Here is a 19,433-nt window from a genome sequence, read left to right on the forward strand (position 1 = left end):
CAGCTGCGGTGCACCTCGCTCTGCTGGACATTTCAGCATGCGGCGTGTGGCAGTTACCGCCTGGAGGCCTCGCAGAGGCCCCAAGACAGTGGCTGTAGTCAAAGGAGGCTGGGGTTTGGGACTTACTGACCCTCCTGCCAGTCGCCCTGGGGCCCCGGGAACAGGGAAATGAAGGCGCTGAGGCGGTGGCGGCCTCGCTGCTTTCAGTTTTCATTGAAGCTGCTGGTTACTGTTTAACATCCACACCCACGTTTCAGTTTGTTTAGTAAATCGATCAAACTGTGAGAGTCAGGCTGCTGCCCTGTCGCCATTGAGCAAAGCTAATATTCTCCCAGCATATGGTCTAAAATCTTTTCTAGAGATCGGGGAAAAAACAAACAAACAAATAAAAAAAAAAAAGCAACAAATCCATTAAGCCTCCATCTCCCAGAAGCCCCACCCCCACTTCCCACCATCCTGGCTTTCAGCAAACTTCCCAGGCTCAGAAAGTGCAGCGCAGGACACCCCAGCTGCTGGGGTGGGTGGGTAGGGACCTGCTGCTGGGAGATGCGGTGGCTGCCGCGCAGCTGACTGCGACGCGGGAGCTCCGGGAGCGGCTCCGCGCAGGTAAGTTTCTCCGCCTGCGCCTAATGCCCGGGGCTGACCGCAGTCCACCTCCCCCGCGGGTGTCTAGCAGGAAGAGTCTCCGTTCCCCTCGGGCGGCTGAAGGAGGGGCGTCCGCCCAGGAGGGGTTGAGCCCTAGGACCCCTAGGCCAGGCAGTGTTGAAAGCAGATACCCTGAGGCCTCTCCTAGCCCGAGGTGCAAGGAACCAGAAAGCGTTGGAAGGGAGGCTGCGGGGGATGGGGGGGGGATGGGGAGATATGCAAGTCATTCACCCAGGAAAAGAAAAATACAAGTTGTATTTGTTTGGGTGCAGAGAAAGCTGTGGTGGCTTTCGAGAGTCACGTGACCCCCAGGATTCTGTGGGGGCTTTGGTGGAATATTTTTGTGGACTGGGACAAGGCCAGGACATATAAATGTCTATGGATTTGTGGGGGTGGTGTTTGGTCCAGGAGCATCACCTCATGGCCTTTGCTCAAGACCCTGTCCACCCATTCTCTCCTAGAGCCATATTAAGTCTGGGCATCTTCCCCTGATGCTGTTGGAGGAGATTTCATATATATTATTAAGCTATCTTAGCCTCCTTTGGTAGGAAATGTGGTTTTGGAAGCTTAGTTAAAATAAGTACAAGTTATCATTCTATGTCTAATGGGAATAAGTCAGCATGTCAAAAGAGTTTAGAATTAAATATAATAATTTATACCTGATGCACTGTGCTTTTAAGACTGTTTGAAAAGCTAGTGAAAGCACTCCTCTCCGACACCCACAACGACTTTACAAGTTTTCACTTGACGGTAAGGGCTCTAGAGAATACAGAATACAGAAGCTCCAAAGTTCATGGAATGTCTTGCAAACTAAGCACCTCATAGGTAGCAATATTTTCTGGTCTTAAATAACTTTCCCCTGCTGTTTGTCTCATTTTACATGTTTCTTCTCTCTCTTCGGAGCATTGATTCATCATTAAATTCTTCTTCCTCCTCAGTTATCACCATTTTTCCCTAATAGTCCTCTTGTGCCTACTCTAACCACACCTCCCTGTTTTCATCTCCTGTGCAGTTTCACTCAGGCCACCTGATGGGTGTGTTTGAAACCAGTGACCAAATAGTGTTGGGCTCCTCTCTTGTACTCTTTGGGGTGAGAGGAAGGCAGAGAAGAAAGAGGTAGTGAGTGCTACTAAATTACTCATTTCTCACTTTTCAAAGTGTTGTGGAAATTGAGAGCTATTTGTCTTCTACTCATTCCTCTTAACCCCAATTTATAGTCTTACAAATATGGAAATGTTCTCAACAGGCTTTATGAAGGGACACCCTTTTACTAAGGTGTGTCTATTATGATTTTACAGGCATTTTATTCTGCAATTGTGGTTAAAAGCAAATGGGATAGTACAGATTATTTTCAGGAATTACTGAGATATTTTTACGTACATATCCTGCAAACAATAATTTTCATTTTTAGCAGCCCATTTAGTTTTAAAATCCTTGTTATATTTATGGTTTCCAGAGGTAATACTAGTTTATAAAACAGCATGCAAATTTTAGTAAAATATAAAGCAGACATTCCTTCTCATTTCACTTTCTGTGTATTTAACCCCTGTTGATGTTTGGGTTTGTTTTACTACAGTATCTGTGTATATAGTTCAGAACTATTTCTTTCATTGTTTCAAAAATTGAAATGGTTCATATACTAGTACCCTGAAACTTATATATTTTTAATATCCTTCAAATAATTCTGTGTCTGTATATGAAGATTCATTTTTCGGTGTTTGTACCTCTTGTAGTAAGCCAATCTTCTCTGAATGATCACTTGGCTTTTTAAAGCTTTTAGTATCACAAACAATGATGTTGTGATTATCTTTGATTTGGTACAGCTGAACATTTATTCTGAGATGAGAATTGTTAACTCCAAGGAATGTTCACTTTAAATTTGAAAAAACTTTAAATTTAAAAAAAACTTCCTAGGTAACCACAGTATACTTAGCATGCTTGCAATACTGAATAAGAATGATTGAATTAAAAGTTGCCAATTCTGTTGTTGAAAAATTGATTTCTCAATATTGGAGTTTAATATTGGAAAGTTAGATAACCCCGTCCTGGAAGTTTGACTTGAGGAATTCAAGAATTTTGCTTTAAAAATGGAAAGATAATTAAATAAATTTCAAGATGCCATTGTATGTTGAACTTGTAAAATATTCTACTGAATTTGTTACCATTTGCATGTGTACTGAATAGCTGGAGATATGGTACATGACAGCAGGAGGTAGATAATAAATGAGAATTCCTATATTGCAATCACATGGACCATTTTTGGTTTAGTAGGGGCTGTTGTGTTTTTGTGGTTCTCCATCACAGTTTCCAGAGGTAATAAGTGTTTTGCCACTTTGCAAAAAGTGTTTTGCCACTTTGCTGAAAGAGGATTCACATTGCTGGGGTGGAAGCACAATTTTTTGAAATGAGGTAAATAGCTTTGTATTCTTTAAAAGCTATCAGTGCAAACCCAACACTGGGCATATAATGATATAGCCTTCTGAAGTTGTTTCACTTCACCTTCATCCTTCATGTATGTAGAGTTGAACTGTTGCTCTCAGTCCTGCCACTCATGAAGAGATATAAGGAACACTTAAGATATAGCATGCTTTTATAGCTGGACAAATCAAATCAAATGTATGTTTATATATTTTAGGTGGCACCTACTAAATACTCAGCATGTACTAGGTATCCTTCTCAGCCATTTACATACTTTTTCTTTTTTAGATTCTTTAAATAAGTTGATTAAGGTCACACATTTTATAAGAAGTAGAGCTGGAGGTTCCAGTGCAGGCACATGGCTCCAGGCCATGTAAGTAATTATGGATGCTCCCTGTAAGTCATTGGATTGTTTATGGCATAGGGGTGCCCAACTGAGGGAGAGTGAGGACTAAAACCTTAACACCCCACAGTCAAAGCCATGTCTGTCCCCTTGCTTGTGGCTGAGTATTCCAGATCATATGGGATGTTCCCTTTGGAGGAGCTACATGTATATACATATTAGGGTGCTAGTGTGAATACCTTTGTAACTCAATACCATCTAGCCCATTCACCATGACTATACCTTAAAGAGCAAACCTGCCTTACTGTCTAGACTTCCTTTCTGTATTTTAAGACATGGAGTCTATGCTCTTTACATGGTAGAATTAACTGATAACTGCTCATGTTATATTCCTGTGATTGCATTGCATTTGATCAAGATAGTTTGCTAGAAAATTCAGAAGTTCAATTTTTTTCTTTCCTCATGACACTTATCATTTTGGGGAATGAAGAGGCCGTTGAGGATGACCAATTTCACAGGTACCTACACGGAATATAAGTAAAGAAACCAGACATTTTTGTTGGATGGAAAGGTTTTTATCCCTGCTCAGTTATTTACTAAATGGAGTGGGAGTTAACTTTTTAACCTCTATGAGGCCCAGTTTTCTCATTTTTTAAATGTATGCAATTATAATACCTAGATTATAGAATTGTTGTTATCTGTAGAAATTAATTAGAACAATGCCTGGCATATATTGAGCACTCTATATGTGTTCTGTGTTGCTTTGTTATGATAGATTGAAATAATACATCCAAAGTACTGCTTGACTTATAGTAAGTTTTTAGTATTACCTGCTTTTATTGGTCCTCCCTCTAGGGATTATTATATTTATATTTACAGAAGAAGTCATATGTCTTTAAGAATTTTTGGATCCCTAGAAACCAGACCAAGCTGTTGGTGGCTCAGTGGTTAAGCACCCCTGGGTTCAATCCTCAGCACTACAAAAATAAAATAAAAATACTCTGATTCTTGGAATATTGTTCCTCTAAGCTTGCTTAATGTGTTGTAAAATTTTTCTTATTGTGATTAAAAATTGTGAAATCTGCAATTTCTTTCTTTTTTATTTGCATTTTTATTTTTCAAAAGTCATGATTATAGTTTGCAAATAAAGTTAATATATATTAATTTGGCAGGAATTAAGTTATAGGGATTGTACTAGGTACCTGGAAGACAAATATAAATGAAGCAGTGTTCCCAGCCTCAAACACAAATAATCTACTGGGAAGTCTAACACATAAAATGATCTAGTATATATGATGATAATTAGCATAGTACTGTGATAAACTGAAGAGTAAAGGATGCACGTAGCTACAGTAGCCTGGGGAGATTTAGTGAAGGGTTAATAGTTTTCTGATTAGAACATTTGGAGTAGGGAAGAATCAGAAACGTGTTTGAGGCAGAGGAGATTGCACCTGGAGTGGAATTCATGACCAGAAATGAAATGGGGAAAGAACACTGGGTTAGATTCTGACAATCCTGAATGCAGGTGACAATGATTGGAGCTATGTTTGCTAGGCAATGAGAAGCCATCAAAAATCAAAAGTCTTTAAGTAGGCTGGGTTGTGATTTTTTTTTTCTTTTTCTTTTTAAGATTGGCAGCCTTTTGGTGGTTGGATTAAAGAGGGAGAGAGAAGAGACAAGGGAAAGAATAGGAATTTCTCTCAGCAATGCATTCGTGATGCAGATGTGAGAAGCAGATAGAATCTAGAGATGTTTGAAGGTCTTTAAACTGAATTTAAGGATTTAGAGGATGCAAGAGGAGGGAATAGGAGGAGTTGAAACTGACCCTGAAGCCACATATATTCTTTAAGATTGTGCATTTGACCATAGTCAGTCATGATTTGTAGTTTTTCAATTATTATATTCCTAGAAATTGTTCATGTATTAAAACTTTGTATAGCAAAACTAAAGTTGGTTTGGTCATTTGAGCCAGGTTGTAAAGTAATTTGGAAGAATATTATTATTATTTTTTTTTACTTTTGGCTTATTTTCAGCAAAGTTATTATCATTTCTAACCAGAATTATTATAGTCACTTACTGTTTGCCCTTTCTAGTCTTACCAGCCTCTGGTCAGTTCTTGAGATAGCAGAGTGATATGCAGAGAAGAAACCCAAACATTTTATCTGTTCTCCGTTTAAAACTATCTGTAATTTTGTAATACCCAGAGTCTCAAATCCAAGTGTGTTCACATCACTAGACCTGTTAGAATGCAGTCCATGATTTCTCTTCCACGCCTCATCTCTCTTTGCTTGAAATTCCTTACTTCAGGCTTCAAGTAGAATAATAATTCTTTAGTTCCTCAGAGCCCTATGCTCTGTGACGTCAAACGCGCTACTTTTACTGACTGGAGATTTCCAACTACCACCTCTGGTATTTTTCACCTGCCTCCATCCTTCCAAGCCAATTTCCACTTATCTTGCTCAAAATACCTCTTTTAAAAGTTCCCTTTATCTTCTGTTGGAATATTCCAATTTAATTGAATTTTATTCCTTGTCTATCATGATTCTTATCAACTTATCACACATCATGGTTTCATGTGGGATGATCTTTCATTGACTGTTAAGTGGCTGAGGGTAGTCTGTTATTATTCTTGTCCTCCTTTTTAGATGGGCATTTTATTGGAATGTGGTTTGTGTGTGTGTGTGTACACTGAATGAATAGTCGTGATGGAGAAGGGAAATGAAATAGCAATGATAGAATTAAAACATTTATTAAGAATCTTAGTGGGTAAGCACTTCATTCTATAACAGTGGATTAAACAATTATTAAATTCTCTGCTATGGTCCTCATGTCTGATAGGGGATGTATACAAGTAATGATTACTCATTGTGACAAATGGAGTTGTTGTGTACTGGGGAAGTATTGGAGAAGTGGAACGGAAGGCCCACTCACTTTTCCTGGAGACATTTTATATAAGAGAAAATTATGGATTCTTTATTTTTGTCAGATTTATTAAGATAAAATTTACATTCTGTAGAAATATTTTTATGTACACATTTCAATGAATTTTAACAAATATCACAGTTATGTAACCTCTACCACAATAAAGATAGGGAACATTTTGCACCCCCACCCTTCAAGTTCCCTGGGCCCTTTTGTAGTCAGCACCCTTTAAACACCCCAGGCAACCACCTATCTGTTTCTGTCCCTGGTGTTGCCTTTTCCAGAATAATATACAAGTGGAATAATTTAATATGGAGTATTCAGGTAAAATACCTCAGATAAAGGATTTTGTGTCTTGTTTTTTTATTGAGCATAATTACTTTGGAATTCATTCATCTTATATCTGTCTTATATCTACAGAACTCTTTCCTGTTTTGTTAGTTTCATTCATTCAGCCTAATTATTTTGAGATACATTACTATTATTGCATATATCAATAGTTCTTTTTTGATGTTTAAAATATTTTTTTCTGAACAGCATGACATTATATAGATATTCCATAATTTGTTTATTTACCTGTAAATGAACACTTGGCTTATTTCCAATCTGGCTATTATAAATAAAACTGCTATGAACATTCCTGTACAAAGCTTTTATGTGGACGCATGCTTTCATTTGTCTCATAGTTTGCTGGGAATAGACTAGGTAGGTCATATGGAAGAAGTCATCCAATTGGTTTCCCAAGTAGTTGTACCTTTTTATCTTTCTACCAGTACTGTTTGAGAGTTTTTATTTCCTCACATCCTTATCAACACTTAGTAGTGTCAATCTTCTGATTTTAGATATGGTAAAAGGTATGAGATGATATCTCAATGCAATGTTAATTTGTACTTCCCTAGTGAATAATGATGCTGAGCATCTTTTCCTGAGCTTAGATAATATGAATGAATTTTCTCTAGTAAACTTTTCTTCCAATTCTATGCATCCCCAAACCCTTTAAATTGAACTGTTTTATTATTACTAAACTATTATAGTTTGAAGTCCTTTATAAAATATGGACTTTGAAAATGTTTTCTCCCTGCATGGATTTTTTTCTGGACAAAGGGTAAGATTTGATCAACAACAACAACAACAACAACAACAACAACAACAAAAAATAGAGTAAAGGGTGTTATGATCATAAATAGAAATAGTATTTGCAAATGAAAAAGATAAAGTTGATTTTATGAAGCTCCAATCATTAATGAAATATGACAAGATGGTAAAAAGTGAGGTTACAAAAATAAGAAGATTGAACATGAAGATATTTTTGTGTCATGTTATGGATTTTAGATTCTTTTTTATGAGTGCTGATACTAAGAAATATAGATAGGATAACAATGTTGATGCCTGTAATTAAACTATATATTTTATAGTATTCTTTCACATGCACGGTCAATATTAAATGCAGGTTTTGGGGTTTTGAATTTTCAACTACTGTGTGTGTGTGTGTATAAGTTTAATGGAGGTGAGGAAAGAGTGACAGCTGGATTGGTCTGCTCATGCTCAAGAGGGCATTTACCCAGCAGGGCAAGGTGCAGAGCTCAGTTAAGACTTGTCAGATGTTACAATAGGCCGTGATAAAGTTTGGGGTACATAGCTGAACTTTGAAAATGATAGTTCACAGCTATAATTGTGTGGTTTACAAAAATTCCAAAATCCAAGAAGAAATTCTAGATTCTTTGGATTTTCTTTTAGTTGTCCTTCATTTAGAAAATGTATAAATACAGTAAAATTATATTTTTCATTAGTGTGTTTGCTAGAAGAAAAATATAGCACAACTTTCTTTCTCTCTGTTTTTGGCACTGGGGAAAAACCCAGGAGCACTTTACCACTGACCTATATCCCCAGTTCTTTTTTGTTTTGATACAAAAAAGATCTTGCTAAGTTGCTAAGGCTGGTCTTGAACTTGCCATCCTCCTGCTTCAGCCTTCTGATTAGCTAGGATTATAGGTGTGTCACTACACTTGACCCAAGTTCGTTCTTTTTTTTCTTTTCTTCTTCTTTTTTTTTTTTTTTTAGTTTTAAATTTTATAGTTTTTCATGGGGAGTTTTAAGAACTTGCTTTTTCAAACATAAACTTTTGATTCAACATAATCTGTTTTCATTGTTCTATTCAGGGCCTGACTTCTTTCTCCCAATCACTGACATGAAATTTGTACCTTAGGTCAACTGAAGGAACATGAGTAAAATCACATGCTCAATGGGCTCATGATTTGGAAACTTTCCTTCCTCTCACTTGGAAATTTCCAAATGTTCTCATTTGCTCCTTTTAATTTTTTTTTTAATTTCACCCATTTTTAACTCTCATTTTTCCCCCCATGGTAAAAAAAAACAAGGACGTTGTAATTCAGAGTAACTTAAATAATCACACTCTCAACTTTGGGGCTTACTCATATCCAAATATTATCCTACAAGGAAAGTAAAAAATTAATTCATAATTGATTATGCTTCACACACACACACACACATTAATGAATGTTATTTGAATGTCTTTACTGAAATCATTTCAAAATCACTTTAAAAGGATTCAATTATAGTATGGTATACCCATGCAAATCTAGCATGGAATCTACTATTTTCTTACAGATGAGCCCTGTAGGCCAGAGCTTTTTTAAAAAAACCTATGTGCAAAGTCATTCTCTTCAAGTACATATTTTTTAGATTATTTGGGGCGATGAAAAAGCAAAACAGAACAAAACATGAAGGCACAGGAGTCAAGTAGACTTGTTTAAATCTGTAGAGCTTTGGGCACATTTGCCAACTTCTCTGAGCATCACCTTGCTCAGTGCATAGAATGTGTAAGATTAAAAAAAATAATACAGCATTTAGAGTGCTAAGCAAAAAGTCTGGCATAAGGGCAAACATGCTTCATAAATATTAAGATTGTTATCTTGACTCTTTATATTAAGTTAGTATTCCTGTGTATTTAGACCTATGTATGTTAATTTGATATGCTTACACACTACTATGATTATTAACTACTGTGGCCAGTTAACATTAAGTACTTTCTGTGTAGTAGGCTCTAAGGTCTGCACATATGTTTAATCACTTAATCTTTACAATAACTATAAGATATAAACCATTGCTATTTTTATAACATAGATGAGGAAACAGAGTCAAGGAAAAATTAAGCACTCAGCAGACTTCATAGCTAGTGTCAGCATTTAATATGAATCAAGGAGGCATGTTAGCATAGTTTGTAAAACACTGAACTTGAGTTTTCAATTGAAACTAATTTATTGAACCAGGAATAAAAATCATAATAGTCATACATTTGATGAAATAAAATATGATGCTTTTTGTATTGATTTTAATAATTTCATCTAGTTTCGGAAATGAAGTGTTTTGAATAGTCAGTTAATTATAAATGTGTATAAACTATTCATTCTTTTAGAAATCACTGATAAATACTAGTTTTAAAAGCCTTCTGGTTAGTAATTGCTTAATCAAGAAATTTAATAGGAAATAACATTTACAATTGAAGAGCCTAGGAGTCTTAAAAGCTGATTTTTCTTTCTTTCTTATATTAATTAGTCAACACCTTTCCAAAGAAAGAATTCTGCTCCCTGAAACTCTCCTCATTATGGGTACATTAAACAGGAAAAGTGAGTATATTTGTGTATAACGTGTAATTTATATTGAACTATTTTCTGTTACCATGTGGCTTTATGAATTTTAATGATCATATTTTTTTCCACTTGTGCATGGATTCCCAGAAAGTTAAAACTTGTGTAACTCACAAAGTAATTGTCATCTAAGTAGAGTATATTTTTGATATATATCCTCAAACAGCCTTAAACACTGAACTTGAAATGGAGAATAAATATTCTGCGTGCATAATATGTTGTATTATATATAATATGTAACATTTAAGCCAGAATAATTTTGAATAACTTTGTGTTTTTCCATCTACACAAAGCACATTTTTTTATAAATGAGTTCAAACCCTGCCATTTGGTTTGTAAAATTGAACTGATTAATTTGAAACAAATAGGTGTGATAAAAATGCATTTTTGATAAAAGAAGATTATAATTCAATTCGGTGGGAGTTTCTGAATGAGTGTTACATTCAAAATATGTAATGGTTTAAGAGATTTAAAGAATTAATAGGATCCTTAGAGTTTAGGATACTGTTTGGGAAAAAATACAAAAAAAAAAATCTGACTTAAGTTGCTTTATGGTAAGTTGTAATATGCAAATCACTTATCTAGGATACTAATAAAAATACATACATGTGTTTATTACATACAAATAATACACTAATGTATTATTATATCCACATTTATATTTAGATTCCAGATATATGAGCTTTTTCATTCCAAATTTAATTAGACTAAAAACAGAGTCTAAGCATTCATGATGATACCTTATATTTTTCATTATTTATTATAAGTAGCTTTCTGACAATTATTATTTCTTGAACAATTTGTCTATTTAAAATAAAGTGAAACAAAAGCAAAAGGGAGATAATGCTCAGAACAAGCAAAGATAATTTTAAAAAATGAAGAAAATAGGAGCATAATGTGGTACATTAGTGAAATTTAGAATTATGTCAGTTCCTTTCTGTAGCTGAGGAGATCATATGTCACATCATCTTTTTTGTATAATTTATTACATATATTGGGGAAAATATACTGAACTTACCTCAAAAATCATTCCTTTATCCTACTTAGAAAAAGAATAAGTTAAATTATTTTCTTAGGTAGCTCTAATAGTGTAGTAGGGCTGTCAATCATAATTCCATAGACTGGGCAGCTTAAACTATAGAAATTTGTTTTTTCACAGTTCTGGGATTTGGAAGTCCAAGATTAAGGTGTCAGCAGATTTGGTTTCTTCTGAGGCCTCTCTGTTTGGTTTACAGATGGCCTTCTTTGCTTTGTGATTGTATGTGTCCTAATCTCTTTTTATAAGGACACTAGTCAGGTTGGATTAGGGCCCACTCAAATGACCTCACTTTTACCCTAATTATCTCTTTAAAGGCCCTATCTGCAAATACAGTCATATTCTAAGATGTTGGGAGTTAGGACTTCAACATATGAATTGGGTGTAGGGCTTGAGGGAGACACGCCATTCATCCCATAACTACAGGGTAACCATAAAGTGATTTAGTCTTTATTATAATTTTAGATATTTTAAATCTTTCTTATGGGCAATGCATATATTTGTTTTAGACTATATATTAAATCAACCCAGTCCAAACATTTAGAACCCAAAACATTTATGTTGACACCTTTCTCTGTTTTTCTTTCTTTTCTTTTTCTTTTTCTTTTTTTTTTTCCTGCTGCTGCTGGGGTTCTAATCCAAGGCCCTATACAAAGTATACATGCTATAGGTAAGTACTCTGCCCCTAAGTTACATCCCTAGCCCTCTTCCTCTCTCTTAACATCCACCCTGATCTACATTTCTCTCATTGTTGGCTTCCTGTCTCTTTCCTTTAGACCAGTTCCTCCAGCTAAGTCAAAATGCGAAACTGATGTTGCTTTAAGATGATATCCGAAAATACTGAAGAGAATATAAAAAGAATCTGTCATGAATAACCTAGAAATGTCTATTCTTTTAATATTTTGTTTGTTTGTTTTTGTTTTTACTGTCTACCTCTTATATATGAACAACTATTTCCTCATCTTGGCCTTCGAGTGAATGATGCAGTATTTGATTAAATAGCACAGAGGGAAGTTCAGTGGGTATTGTTTGTATTACTGAAACTATCAGAAATTAAAATAAGCAATGCCAAAGTAATCTGATCTGTAAAGTAGGACAGAGACTACATTTTGGAGAAAGATTTTGTGTGTCCTTTTTGCAGATTTTGTGTGTCCTACTCTGCTGGGTCCAGATCCTTGTGCCAGCATTTATGCATCACTTTAATTTTTATGGGTTGAGTTGAAGTGTTGAATTTACACATATGATAATTCAGAGGCAGGTAAACTGAATGATGAATAAAGCTGAATAAATGGAAAAGAAATCCCCAGCAAAATACTGTTTGTGCTGCTAGCAAAACTGCTAACATGTCAGACCAATTTCAAGAGATGCTTACCCATGGTGGCATCCCCTCTGCCCTGATTGAGAGAAACAAATACACACAGCCTTGAAGGTACAAAGGGCAGTTTCTGTATTTGAAGTTATGCATTAAACAGATTGTTATAGAGTTTTTCAGGTAGAATCCTAACAGCTCTGATGGCAGTAAAAGCTCTGTGGCTCACTCTTTCAAACACTTTAATTTTGCTAACAGTATAGGTAATTGCAAATCACAGCTATTTGGAACAGTGCACTCACTGCAGTGAATCTGTTTTAAAAGTAAAAATGGTGAGCTGGGTTATGTCTTTAGCCATCTTGCAATAAAATCTTAGGAGCAGTAGTATATCAACTTAGAGAAAATCATTAAGTCCTTGGTGTAAAGCCTTTTGGGAAGTGGGAATTAGACAGCAGGCTGAGCTGCCTGGGAGAACTTTGACAAGCAGTGCGACTCCTTTGGGCTGTAGTTGCCCATCTCATCTATAGTGCTACCATCTACTTCCATAGTGTTCCTGAGAATCTTAAATGAAACAAAATAAATAAGTACCACTCATCATCATATCTGATAGTGGATAGTTGTTTCTATAAATAGAAATACTTTTTTCTTCCCCATGAATTTTAATCTCATCTTATGACATTGGGAGCAGGTATTAGAAAGAAAGAAAAAAAAAAAAAACTCTCTTAGTTTTTCACTTAAACCTGGGATTTTTCTTATTTTTATCTTTTTCTCATACCTTCTATTAATTTAGTATCTTAGAGATATACCAATATTGACTCTGAATGAGCCTCAGATTTTCTACTTTCCCTGTTACTATATTCTCCAAGCCACATTTATTGGGTTATCTAGACAACTCTAGCAGATTATATTATCTGCTCTCAGTTTTAAAGAATGACAATTATTTATTTATTTATTTGTTTGTTTATTTTTACAGTACTGGAGATTGAATCTAGGGACCCTCTACCACTGAGCTACATCCCCAGCCCTTTGTATTTATTTACTTACTTTTTTGGCAAGGGGCTACTGGGGATTGAAGAATGGGCACTCCACCTCTGAGCCACATCCCCAGTCCAATTTTGTATTGTATTAAGAGACAGGGTCTTACTGAGTTGTTTAGTGCCTCGCTGTTGCTGAGGCTGGGTTTGAACTGGCATCCTCCTGCCTCAGCCTCCTGAGCTGCTGGGTGTGGGCCACCATTTATTTTGATATAGAGTCTCGATAACCTGCTGAGTCTGTCCTTGAATTTGGTGTCCTCCAGAGTCAGCCTTCCCAGTAGCTAAAATTATAGGTAAGCACCTGGCCAAAGGTGACTTTCTTAAAACATAAGTAAAAACATGTCATTTTGTCACTTAAAATCATCCAACTGGTTTCCTGTTGTACTTTGGATACTCCTTCCAAACTTATTCCTACCTCCTAGACATAAACATCACACGAGTGTATCCTCACCTGTTAGTTGTTAATTTCTGAGTTACCTCTAATTTGTGTACATCTTCCATGTTTATTGATGACTGCCAACAACCAAACAGGCCCAGCTGTCTGGAAGGTTTCAGAAGGCTTGAGTAATGTAGTCAGAAAAAGATAAAACCAAAGGCCAAGGGAGAAGAAAGGAAATCAGGATACTAAGTGTTTAATAAGGTAAAAAAAAAAAAATGTCCAATGCACTCTTTATTCCATATATACCTTGAAAATTTGTATTTTGGGGCATAATTTTTCATTTGGATTGAAATATCATTATTGCTAAGTGATAGTTTTGAGCTCTAAAGCAGCACTAATCTATACAAGTATAATTTAACCCCTTATGTGCTTTTAAGTTTTTCTCATAGCTATATTGCAAAAGAAAAATAAAATAGAAACAAAAGAAAAACATTTTAATGCTGTTTTATGTATCCCAATAAAATAAGGATATAAGCATTTCAGTGTGAAATCAGTTTAAATGTAGAAATTATTAGTGAGATCTTTTATATTTTTTATAGTAAATCTTCAAAAATCTGGTGCATTGTTTACACATGCAGAACATCTCAATTTCTAGTAGTCACAATTCAAGTGTTCTGTATCCACATGTGGACTAGCAGTTCCCCTGTTGGTTAGTCCAAATATAAAGGCTATTATGCAAAGGAGGTTCAATCTATACCACTCCTCCATTGTCTGGGATTTTTTAAAATTTAATTTTATGACAATGTAACTTCGAATTGGTCTTTTAGATTATATACATTAGCTTTGTGTTTTCAAAGACTTACAAATAAATTTATGGGAAAGTACTTCCTCACATTTTTGAAAACAGAAAGCCTGTCATCCTATCTTAATTATGTTTGAAGATAAATAGGATTGGAAGGAGTTAGTTTATACTGGCAGGCTGATGGTGCAGCCTGACTTTGTTACATTTAAGATTTAGTTGTGGAGATTCCTCAAAAGAATAGGCATAGAGCCACCATACCACCTGTCTGGGCCATTCCTCTGTATTTATCCTAAAGAATTAGAGTCACCATACTATAGTGGCTCCTGCATACCCATGTTTACAGCAGCACAATTCACGATAGCCAAACTATGGAATCAGTGTAGGTGTCCATTAACAGATGAATCGATAAAGAAAATGTGGTATGCATACACAATGAAGTTTTATTCAGCTATAAAGAAAAATGAAGTTATGTCATTTGCAGAAAACTGGATAGAACTTGAGATCATTATGTTAAGCGAAATAAACCAAACTCAGAAGGTCAATGCTCTCTTTGGAAGCTAGAGAGGAAAAGGAAAATAAAGGTGAAATCAAAGGGAGATCAGTAGAGGAAAGGGACCAGTGAGGGAGTGGAGGGGTGGGAGGGAAGTGCTGGGGAGTGATATTGGCCAGATTTTATTGTTTACATGTGTGTATGTAAGAATATGTGACAAAAGTTCCCATCATTATGTATAACTATTATACACCAATAAAAATATGGAAAGAAAGAAAGATTTAGTTATGAGGTAGTATGGCATATACACGAGTTTTTCCATTCTGATAGGCTCTGGGCACAGTGACACATGCTTGTAATCTCAGTGACTCTGAGGCTGAGGCAATTTAGCCAGGTTCTAAAGCAATTGAGCAAGATCCTGTCGAAAAATGAAATATAAAAAGGACTGGGGATGTGGCTCAGTGGATAAGCGCTCCTGGGTTCAATCATCATTAGTACCAAAAAACAAAAACAAAACAAAACAAACAAACAAAAACCCCAAAACCTTTAGTGGGCATCAGAATCACCAAAGGAGTTAGTGATCCTAAAAATTTCTGGACAGCTCCCCCACGAATTTTGAATCAGTTTGTCTAAGTTGGGGTAACACCTGCACTTCCAGCAAGGTGCCAGGTGCTGCCGCTGCTGGGGGTGGAGGCTGTTCCTTGCAGAGACCATCTGCCCTGCAGGCGCACATGCCTGTTGGGATGGCTCTGAGCAGCACTGCGTTTCCATTTCTTCCTAAGGTTGGTAGTGCAGACCCTGGATACCACTCTCTTGTTCTTTGTTCCTTTATTTCTGTGTGTGAGGGGTGGAGGGTGGACAGAAGAAGGTAACTATCAACTTCCCCTGTTCCTTGTATTTTACCACTTATGCTGTGAGGGGTGGGGAAATAGTAAGGTATTTTACTGGACAATATCTATTTTTTTTCCGATCCAGATGACAGACTTTTGCTGAAGTAATAATAGCTCTGTTGTACGCTCAACCAAAAAGCTAATATTTTCCCCACTGTGATTTGTTGTTGTTGTTGTTGTTACTGTTGTTGTTTTTAGTGGTGTTGGAGATGGAGTCCACTGGCAATTGCTCTACCATTGAGCTCTACCCTCAGGCCTCCCCCATTGTGATTTTTCTGTTTTGAGTGACCATGATATCTACCAAGTTTCAAGTGTTAAATTAGCTGTGAAGGTCATGTGGAAATATGTGCCATTGTTTTTTATATGAACAGGATGATGCTAATAATATTATGCTGAATTCTTTAAAGCTGGAATTGTGGGAATCAGGTCTCAGTGAATATTAGGTAAAATTAATGTCAGACTTCTGAGGGATGAGAAAAATCATTATCAATTTCAATGTACTAACTTACCAACTTCGATAAGCTGTTTTAAATATTCTTAAAACAGTCTAATTTAGGGAAAAGAGTAAGTGAAATATTTTAATATACCAATTTTTAAATTATTATTATATAGCTTGATTTTTTTATTTTTTATTTTTATTGTTTTTTGGTGGTGCTGGGGATTTAACCCAGGGCCTTGTGCATGTGAGGCAAGCCCTCTGACAACGGAGCTATATCCCAGCCCCTATACAGCTTGATTTTAACTATTTCTTGTTTATAATTTTGTAAAAAATGTCATGAATATAATTTTTTTAAAAAGTCAATTTTTTTTAGCACTAATTTCTAGAGGTTAATTTAGTAAATCAAAAAATTAGCCTTTTCCTGCCTTTGACATATTTTTCTATTGGTTTTAGTTTTTTATTTTGTTTTGTTGGCAGTACTGGCAATTAAACCCAGGGGCTGTTTATCACTGAAATTCATTCCCAGGCCTTTTTATTTTATTTTGAGATGGAATCTCCCTCAGTTGCCCAGGTTGGTATTGAACTTGCAATTCTTCTGCCGCAGCCTTCCCAGTAGTTGGGATTACAGGCATGTGCCGCTGTGCCTAGCAGATTATACAATTAACTGAATAAAATTTTTGAGCTGTAGTTAAATTTAATTGTATATACAAATATTTACCTATGAATATACTGTGTAACCATTGGTATACCAAAGAGACATTTTCTAGCTGTCAACAAAGTACCATTGGGCTCCTACCTGGATAGATAGGCTTTGCCTATTTTACTATGTGACTGAGTGCATCAGCGGCTTGTTACTGCTCTTTGTTCTGTGGTAGGTGACTGGTTGAATAACTGAAAATAATTTACCATGTCTACCACTGATGGTCCCTTGGATTGTTTTCAGTTTGGGGTTATCACAAATAAACCTTTCATGAACATATTTTATGTTTCTTTTATTGGATCTAAGATCTCATTAACAGAAATTTTAAGGTACATTTTCCAAATATATATGTTTGGCTAATATTCATTTGTTAAAATAAAAAAACTATTTAAGATATGAATATAAATGTTTCTATTTTGTAAATTGGTAAGGATATTATACTGTCATTCAAAGGGGAAAGATTAAATAATTTAAGAAGGTGGTATTAGAATCATCTAGAAACTCAACAAATTACACACACTTTTGATCATTTCTTTATGTCAGAATTTACTGTATTTGCAACTATGCAATTACTTATTCACAAAAATATATTCCTAAATTGTTGGATTTTTAATTATTGTTAGTATTTTGGTTTACCCCTTCATTTCCCTTCTTCATGGATATGGCTCATGCTATTGTATCTGCCTAGAATCTCCTCCCCACTGTACCCGCTTCACCTTTTGTAAGTCCTGAGCACACATTCTCCACTGACAAACAGTTACTTCTTTAAGTTAAAGAATGCATTAAAGCTATACCCTGGCACTGTGTTTAACACTACATTCATGTAAGTAGTTTAGGTATGCATGCCCACACACAGCAATCCTGTGTTTTCCTGTATATTAGTAAGCATGGTTATGAAAGCATTTATTTTTTTTCAAATAAGGTTGTGAGAACAACACGTTTTAAAAATTTGAAGCTTTTGTAAGTTATATCTTCAGGACATCTTACAGTAAAATTTTCTCTAAATTAATCAACACTTCTTTTATATACTATCTTACGCCTCTAAACCAGGAAGTGAGTTTCAAAAAATTCCAACAGGCGGTCATGCATAGTCATTAAGCAGCTTTTATTTGTTAGGGTGTGCCAGCAATAAATATTTTCCTCTCTCCAAGACACCTGAATTATAGCCAAGGTGTGAAGCTTAATAATATTGGTGCGGTACAGAACAGACAATGTTTCTATTATTGCAATTCTTATTTATTGGAGGATAAAAGGTTGTTTAGTGAAAAGAGTAGATGGGAAGAGATAATGATTGGTTAAGTACTATGGAACTCCCTGACACTGATCGAAGTAAGTTAATGTTTAGTATAGTACTTGGGAATATTACAGTCACTTGTTAAAACTTCATAATGTAATATAATTTCCAGGTTTGGGGTGGACATGTAATGATTAATTTTTAATGCAAGACAAAAGTCAGATTTAAACATTTACAATCTATGTGTTCTTTTCCATACTGTTATTTAAGCAATTTTATTTTTGAAGAAAGTTTTAGAGTGAATGTTCAGAGATATTGCTATTACATTAGAAGTGAGGTGATAAGTAATCTTTTAATAACAGATTTATCAACAATTTACAGCATGCAATGTACTGGCTATATGTAGGTATTTTATTATTCATAATCTCCCTGTGGTTCTCAGTTTCAAAATAAATCTTACTTTTTGATGATCAGCAAGTGGGCTATGGTTGAGCTTCTGAAAAGTATCCGGATTCTAATTAACTATTGGGATAAGGGTATACAACACTAAGAGTATTTTTTTCATATAAAAGACACATGAGGGGTGCCTTGATAAATATTTGTTGAATAAATTAATGAAGTAGGTCAAAATTTTAAAGTGTGTGCTTCTTTGACTTAGATAATAGAAGGTTGTATTGAGAACAACATAGAAAATATAGAAATTTATATAATACTTCGATAAATATATACTTATATATGTATGATATATCAAATAACTTATATTTTACTAATTTAAATAAACACTGAAGGTTTATGTAGCATTTTAAGTCAACATTTCTTTTCCCAGGTATGTACTCTAGACAAGATCTTACACATGAATGAGAAGAGGCATGTAAAACAGTATCAGTCAGGACAACATTGTTTTAAATAGAAGAAATCAACACATCACATCAGTGTCTATCAATAACATAACCAGTAAAACACTACATTCTATATATGCAATGGAAAACTGTATTGTACAGTGAGTACAGAAGCACACCACCAACATGGTCAACTCTAGACATAGCATTAGGTGAGAGGACCAAATTGGAGAAGGATACACTATTACTCCTTTTGTGTATTAGAAAAAAAGTAGAACATATGAA

At 35.3% G+C, this 19,433-nt stretch overlaps 1 protein-coding gene across 8 annotated transcripts in view; it reads left to right on the top strand.

Annotated features, from left to right (window-relative positions):
• The first annotated feature begins 208 nt into the window (after positions 1 to 208).
• Positions 209 to 19,433, top strand: part of Hnf4g (hepatocyte nuclear factor 4 gamma) — a 234,409-nt gene continuing 215,184 nt past the window's right edge. For 4 of the 8 annotated variants that reach the window (XM_048783078.1, XM_048783077.1, XM_048783079.1 and 1 more), the window contains exons 1-2: positions 209 to 606; positions 9,905 to 9,975. The gene's annotated coding sequence lies outside the window, so the exon portion shown is untranslated. The remainder of the gene's footprint in view (positions 607 to 9,904; positions 9,976 to 19,433) is intronic. The other 4 variants (XM_015485880.2, XM_015485882.2, XM_015485881.2 and 1 more) reach the window with 1 other exon arrangement.

Source organism: Marmota marmota, unplaced genomic scaffold (genome assembly GCF_001458135.2).
Source record: "Marmota marmota marmota unplaced genomic scaffold, marMar, whole genome shotgun sequence".
Taxonomy (NCBI): Eukaryota; Metazoa; Chordata; class Mammalia; order Rodentia; family Sciuridae; genus Marmota; species Marmota marmota.